We start from the raw sequence: 7,696 nt of genomic DNA, 5'->3' as shown, positions 1-7,696 counted from the left end.
TTTTTGAACTCTTTATGTTTTGCTAACACTTTCTTGTTACTTGCCTAGCAACTTTTGTTTTTTATAAAAACAAAAGGTAGCATGCTTCTACTTTTGTGGTAGGTTTTGGTTGCCTCCGAGGCTTTTTTAATCTTGTGGATGATAACTTTGTCTTTTGTGCTTGACTTGGTATTTCTTTTGCTGTGAATGCTGGAATCCTACAGCTTAACCTCCTTTGGATTGCTTTTGTATTTTGTGTTTTGAGTCCTTTGTGGTTGTGGCTAGGTAGGTCTAAGAATTTTTTGGTTTGTTCTCGCTCTGGTTTATTTCTGTAACCGATTCCTTCAAGTTGGTCTCCGAGTTGTTTTTCGCAGTCCATTTTTCAGGTTATATTTGTAATCCCTTTCCTGGATCTTTGTCAGATTTCCTTTAGGAATTTGTTTGTAGTAGGAGTCCGACTTGGTTATATCGGTCTCCCTTAAGTTATTTGTAGTTCTCTTTCTTGGATCTTTATCAGATCTCTTTCAGGGACTACTTTGATAACTTTTAGTAGCAGTAGTAGGAGTCCGACTTGGTTATATCGGTCTCCTTTAAGTTATTTGTAGTCCTCTTTCTTGGATCTTTATCAGATCTCTTTCAGGGACTACTTTGATAACTTTTAGTAGCAGTAGTAGGAGTCCGACTTGGTTATATCGGTCTCCTTTAAGTTATTTGTAGTCCTCTTTCTTGGATCTTTATCAGATCTCTTTCAGGGACTACTTTGATAACTTTTAGTAGCAGTAGTAGGAGTCTAACTTGGTTATATCGGTCTCCTTTAAGTTATTTGTAGTCCTCTTTCTTGGATATTTGTCAGATCTCTTTCAGGGACTACTTTGATAACTTTTAGTAGCAGTAGTAGGAGTCCGACTTGGTTATATCGGTCTCCTTTAAGTTATTTGTAGTCCTCTTTCTTGGATCTTTGTCAGATCTCTTTCAGGGACTACTTTGATAACTTTTAGTTTTGGGCTGACTTTGTCGTATCGAGCCCTTTCTAAGTTAAAGTAATCCTCTTTAATAGGGTTGGCCAGACCTCTTTCCAGGGTTTACTTATAACTTGGGTTGACTTGGTCCGACTTGGCAACGTCGGCCAGTCTTTAAAGTTATTATTTTAGCGATCCGTAAGACCTCGTCAGGTTCTTTTTAAGATTGCTTTCGATAACTTCTTGCATTATTCTGTGTTCATCTTTGCCGATTTGTAGAAAGTGGTTGTCATCTCTAGATCGTCTTTTGGGTGAATCGCGTTTTCACCTTTATCGGACGATTTGTCTTTATCGTGATCGTACAGTGAAATTGTTTTTCACTTTATGTCGATCTGTCACTTTATAATCAGACGATGAATACTTCAGATTAATGCATCTTGAAATCTTTGTAGAATATCTCAAAAATATTTTATTTAAAAGAAAAGGTAGAAATATATACATATGGGATCGTTTGAGTTTCAACTTGGTGCCTCATTAAAAAACCTTTTCAGGAAAAAGAGTGCATCCAATGATGAGATCTTTTATATACTTTTTTCTAACTGTAGTACCTTCTGAGGTTGCAGGCGTGCCATGACCTGGGAAGCTCCCGTCCATCGAGTTCGGACAGTCTGTAGTAGCCCTTTCCAAGCACTTCTATAACTCGGTAGGGTCCTTTCTAGTTTGCTGCCAGCTTTCCCTCTCCTGGTCGAGTTGTTCCGATATCATTTCGGATTAGGATGAGATCATTTTCTATGAAACTTCTCGGCACCACCTTTTGATTATATCTGGAAGCCATTCGACGTTTTAGAGCTTCTTCCCTGATTCGAGCTCTTTCTTGGGTTTCGGGTAACAAGTCGAGCTCTTCTCTCTGAAGTTGGAAGTTCGCTCCTTCATTGTAGTGAACTACTCTTGGCGATCCTTCTTCGATTTCTACTGGAATCATTGCTTCTGTTCCGTATGCTAATCGGAAGGGGGATTCCTTCGTGGTTGAATGTGGAGTTGTTCGATATGCCCATAGGACCTGTGGCAGCTCTTCTGCCCAGGCTCCCTTTGCATTTTGTATTCTCTGTTATAGTCCAGCCGATATGACTTTGTTAGCCGCTTCGGCCTGTCCATTGGCTTGTGGATGCTCGACGGAGGTGTACTGGTGCTTTATATTCAGGTCGGCTACTAGTTTTCTGAAGCCTGCATCTGTGAATTGAGTGCCATTGTCTGTAGTTATCGAATATGGAATCCCGAATCTTGTGACGATGTTTCTATATAAGAATTTCCGACTTCTTTGAGCGGTGGCATTGGCTAGGGGCTCTGCTTCGATCCACTTCGTAAAGTAATCTACGCCCACTATGAGAAATTTAACTTGTCCTGACCCCTGTGGGAAGGGGCCGAGAAGGTCGAGTCCCCATTTTGCGAATGGCCAAGGTGAAGTCACGTTGATGAGCTCTTCTGGCGGGGCGATGTGAAAGTTGGCATGTTTTTGACATGGTGGACATGTCTTTACAAATTTTGTGGCTTTTTTTTGTAAAGTTGGCTAATAGAATCCTGCCCGGAGTACTTTTTTGGCGAGAGCTCGCGCTCCGAGATGATTACCACAAATGCCGCTATGTATTTCTTCTAGCACTTCCTTTGTGTTGGAGGTCGGTACGCATTTTAGTAAAGGTATTGAGATTCCTCTTTTGTATAGAATGTTGTTTATGATGGTGTAGTATTGTGCCTCCCTTTTTAACTTCTTTGCCTCTTTTTCTTCTGTGGGGAGTGTTCCTTCTTTGAGGTAGTTGATTATGGGGGTCATCCATCCTTGGTCCTGACTTGTTATGGCCAGGACTTGTTCCTCTTCCGAGATTGATGGGTTTTGCAACATTTCCTGGATGAGGCTTCTATTGTTGCCCCCTGGTTTGGTGCTGGCTAGTTTTGAGAGTGCATCAGCTCGGGCATTTCGTTCGCGGGGTATGTGGCAGATTATATATTCCCCAACTTGTCTGAGCAGTTCCTTGGTTTTATCCAAATATTTTTTCATGGTGGGATCTTTGGCTTGGTAGCTCCCTGTTATTTGTGATGTGACCACTTGTGAATCGCTGTAAATGTTGAGTTTTTGAGCTCCGACTTCTTTAGCCAGCTTCAAACCAGCTAACAGTGCTTCATATTCCGCCTGGTTATTGGAGGCCGGGAACCCGAACTTGAGGGAGAGCTCAACTTGGGTTCCTTGGTTGCTTTCTATTATCACGCCTGCGCCGCTTCCAGTTTTATTTGAGGAGCCATCTACGTAGAGATTCCATTTTGTGGGAGTTTCCGGGGTATCTGTGAATTCTGCGATGAAGTCGGCCAGATATTGTGATTTGATGGCCGTCCGAGCTTCATATTGGAGGTCGAACTCTGATAACTCGACTGCCCATTGTAGAATTCTGCCTGCTAAATCTGTTTTCTGCAGTATTCCTTTTATGGGTTGGTTAGTTCTGACCTTAATGGTATGGGCCTAAAAGTATGGGCGGAGTCGTCGAGATGTTAGGATGAGGGTATAGGCAAATTTTTCTATTTTCTGGTAGTTCAGCTCAGATCCCTGTAATGCTTTGCTAATGAAGTAGACGGGTTGTTGCCCATTTTCGTCTTCTCTGACTAGTGCTGAGGCTATCACTCGGCTTCCTATCGCGAGATATAATATAAGTGGTTCTCCTTCTTGTGGTCGAGATAGGATAGGTGGCCGTCCTAAGAACTCCTTGAAGTCCCGGAAAGCTTGCTCACATTCTGTCGTCCATTCGAACTGTTTTCCCTTTCTTAAAGTAGCATAGAAGGGGAGAGATCTTATCGCAGCTCCAACTAAGAATCGGGATAGGGCGGCCAATCTCCCGTTGAGTTGCTGTACCTCTTTGACACAGGTTGGGCTCTTCATGTTGATTATAGCTTGACATTTGTCTGGATTTGCCTCGATTCCCCTTTGTGTGAGCATGAATCCCAAGAATTTGCCTGCTTCAACTGCGAAGGTACATTTTGCGGGGTTGAGTCGCATGTCATGTTTCCTTATAGTGTTGAATACTTGGGACAGGTCGGACAGTAATGTATTTTCGCTTTGTATTTTTATCAACATGTCGTCCACGTAAACTTCCATGATTTTCCTGATGTGAGCAGAGAAGACTTTATTCATTAACCTTTGATAAGTAGCTCCGGCATTTTTGAGACCGAAAGACATCACGATGTAGCAGTAGTTCGCTTTTGGTGTCAAGAATGATGTTTTTTCTTGATCTGGTGGATACATGGGGATTTGGTTGTATCCTGAATAGGCGTCCATAAATGATAGGTATCTATATCCGGAGGAAGCATCTACCAGGGAGTCAATACTTGGGAGTGGATATGGATCTTTTGGGCAGGCTTTGTTGAGATCGGTGTAATCGGTACACATGCGCCACTTCCCATTTGATTTTTTCACCAGAACAACGTTGGCTAGCCATAGTGGGTACTTGACTTCTCTTATGAATCCTGCCTCCAGTAGCGTTTGTACTTGTTCTTCCACAGCTCGGGATCGCTCTGGTCCGAATTTTCTTCGCTTCTGCTGCACCGGCCGAGATCCTGGATAGACCGCCAACTTGTGGCACATTAACTTAGGGTCTATGCCTGGCATGTCTGCGGCTTTCCATGCGAAGAGGTCGGCATTATCTCGCAGGAATTGTATCAGTGAGTTTTTTGAATATCCTCTTAGGACCGTGCCGATATTAGTCGTTTTATCCGGGGTATCTCCAATCTGAACCTTCTCTATCTCGCCTTCTGGGTGCGGACGAAGTTCCTCCCGACACTGAGCTCCGCCAAGCTCAATTGTATGAAACTCTTCTCCTCTTCCTTTGAGGTTTAAGCTCTCGTTATAGCAACGACGTGCCATCCTTTGATCTGCTTTTACCGTGGCTATCCCCTCTGTAGTTGGGAATTTCATGCATAGATGTGGGGTTTAGACTATTGCGCCGAGTTGATTGAGTGTTGTCCGACCTATGAGAGCATTGTAGGCTGAACTTACGTCGACTACTATGTAGTCTATTTTGAGGGTCCTAGATTGGTTCCCTTTTCCAAAAGTAGTGTGTAGCGATACGTATCCCAACGGTTGTATCGGGGTGTCTCCTAGTCCAAACAGATTGTTCGGGTATGCTCTAAGCTCCCTTTCGTCTAAGCCGAGTTTGTCGAAAGCTGTTTTGAATAAGATGTCGGCAGAACTCCCTTGGTCCACTAGTGTGCGGTGTAGATTGGCGTTTGCTAATATAATTGTGATGACCATGGGATCGTCGTGTCCCGGAATGATGCCGGATGTGTCCTCTTTAGTAAATGTTATCGCCGGGATGTCGGGTGCTTCCTCCTTTCCCTCAACGTGGTATACTTCTTTGAGATATCTCTTTCGGGACGATTTGGAGATCCCACCTCCTGCGAATCCGCCATGTATCATGTGGACGTGTCTTTCTGGTGTCTGAGGTGACCGTTCAGTTCGTCCATCATCTTCGTCTCTCCGTCTTTTTCTTTGGTCATCATCCCGGGTGGCCAGAAATCGATCTAATTTGCCTCCTCTTACCAATTTTTCTATGATGTTTTTCAAGTCGAAGCATTCGTTGGTAGAGTGCCCTCGAATCCGGTGGTATTCACAATATTCCTTCCGATTTCCTCCTCCCCTTTTGCCTTTGAGTGGTCGCGCTGGGGGAATTTTCTCTGTATGGCAGACTTCTTTGTATATGTCGACCAAGGATGCTTTGAGAGGAGTATAGTTGTGGTACTTTTTGATTTTCTCACCCTGTCGATCTTCTTTCTTTTTGGAGTCCTTGTCTTTGTCCCAGTAGGAGGCCCCATATTTTGAGGTTTCTCCCAACCGAGCGTTCTCTTCCATGTTGATGTATTTTTCTGCTCGCTCCTGTACTTCGTCTAAGGAGGTAGGATACTTCTTTGATATGGATTGGCTGAAACGCCCTTCTCGTAAGCCATTGATAAGCCCTATGATGGCGGCCTCTGTTGGTAAACTTTGTATGTCCATGCATGTTTTGTTGAATCTTTCCATGTAGTTGCGGAGGCTCCCCCGATCTCCTTGCTTGATCCCTAGTAAATTGGGTGCGTGTTTGGCCTTATCTTTCTGGATGGAGAATCTGGCCAGGAACTTTTTGGCCAGGTCGTCGAAGTTTGTGATGGACTTCGGAGGTAGGTTGTCGAACCATCTGATCGCCGTTTTTGTGAGAGTTGTTGGAAAAGCTTTGCAGCGAACGGCGTCTGAGGCATCGGTAAGGTACATCCTGCTTCTGAAATTGCTAAGATGGTGGTTAGGATCTGTGGTGCCATCGTACAAAACCATATCCAGAAGCTTGAAGTCTTTTGGAATTTTGGTCTTCATGATTTCCCTGGTGAATGGGTCCTGTTCTTTGCGTGAAGTTTCCTCAGGAGTGGTCCGAGGAGCTTTCGTTTTGAGGTCGGCCTCTAATTGCTGTAGTTTTTCTTCTAGTTCTCGACGTCGCCGTACCTCTCTTTGTAGATCCTTTCCGATCTTTCGTTGTTGCTGGGTTTCTTTCTCAAGTTGTTTTAAACGTTCTTGGAGTGCTTCCATGGCTCCCGGATTTGGTGAGTTTTTGTCCCCGTTGGATTCTGGGGTATCCTTTAGCATAGTGTCCGCGTTTTTGTGCAGTGTTCTGTTTTCCAGATCTGAATCGTGGTCGTTGTCATGGCCGTCCGCCATGGTTTTGGGATGACTTCCAGGTTCCCCGGCAACGGCGCCAATGTTCCGAGGGTTACCTGAAACTGTAGGTCGATCTCGGACGAGATCTTCTGCACTGGTCTGAGATGACGTGTCCGGCTGGTAGGTGACAGCCGGAGCTGTCGTGTCCGACTTGTTGGACTGGCTGCACTGCTGATTCTTTGTCACCAGAGGGTGGGGGTACCTGCAAGAGACTCCGATGCCTAAGTTAGCATGGGTATTAAACAGGTTTTATGTAGAATCAGAGTATGAGTTATACTTGGGTGCTCCAGTGTATTTATAGTAGCGTGGGCTGACCTTTCTGATAAGATAAGTTAGTTATCTTTATCTTATCTTATTTTTGAAGGAAGTCAGCTTATCTTCAAGGGAACCGCCTTTATCTCTATAGGCTGGGATTGCCTTTGGATTCTGGGTCGTGTTCCTCCATTTGGACCCTTTTATTGGGCTTTGCTATCGATTTGGCCGAGTTCTTCGTAAAGAAGTCGGTCCGCTTGATCTGAACAGGTCGGTTGTTTTATTACTGAACATCCCGGTTCGGACATCTCGACCCTGGGTATGAACACCCACCTTCCTCTAAAGCTTTCTTTTACCTTTTGTGCTTACTAAACCTTTTAGTTCCAAAAAACATGGCTAGATCTCTTTTCGAGTTATCCAAAGGAGGAAGGTCTGTGCTATTTTTGACGAGTCTTTCCACGATTTTAAGAATTATTTCCTCAAAATCCAAGCAGTTAAGGGTTCCCGACCTTTCTTTGTAAGTGAAATGGATGAGCCACTCTTTTCTTTGTATTGGAAGGAGAGTCCCGTAATAGTCAAATACGACCTGGACGATTTAGATGAGGTCGATGAGAGTGTAGTGTCTTTATACCAAGAGTGTTGGGGCCGAGCTTCTTATCTGGATACTAAGAGATTTTTAGGAAATCCAAGCCAACTTCAATCTGAATTAGGTAGACTTCTTTTACATTTTGTAAATGTAAATTTTATTGATTGTTTCTTAGATTTTGATGTAACCCGACATTGA

This window comes from Arachis ipaensis, chromosome B5, assembly GCF_059453495.1.
Source record: "Arachis ipaensis isolate K30076 ecotype BB chromosome B5, ASM5945349v1, whole genome shotgun sequence".
Lineage (NCBI taxonomy): Eukaryota > Viridiplantae > Streptophyta > Magnoliopsida > Fabales > Fabaceae > Arachis > Arachis ipaensis.
Note: the sequence above shows the minus strand (reverse complement) of the source record.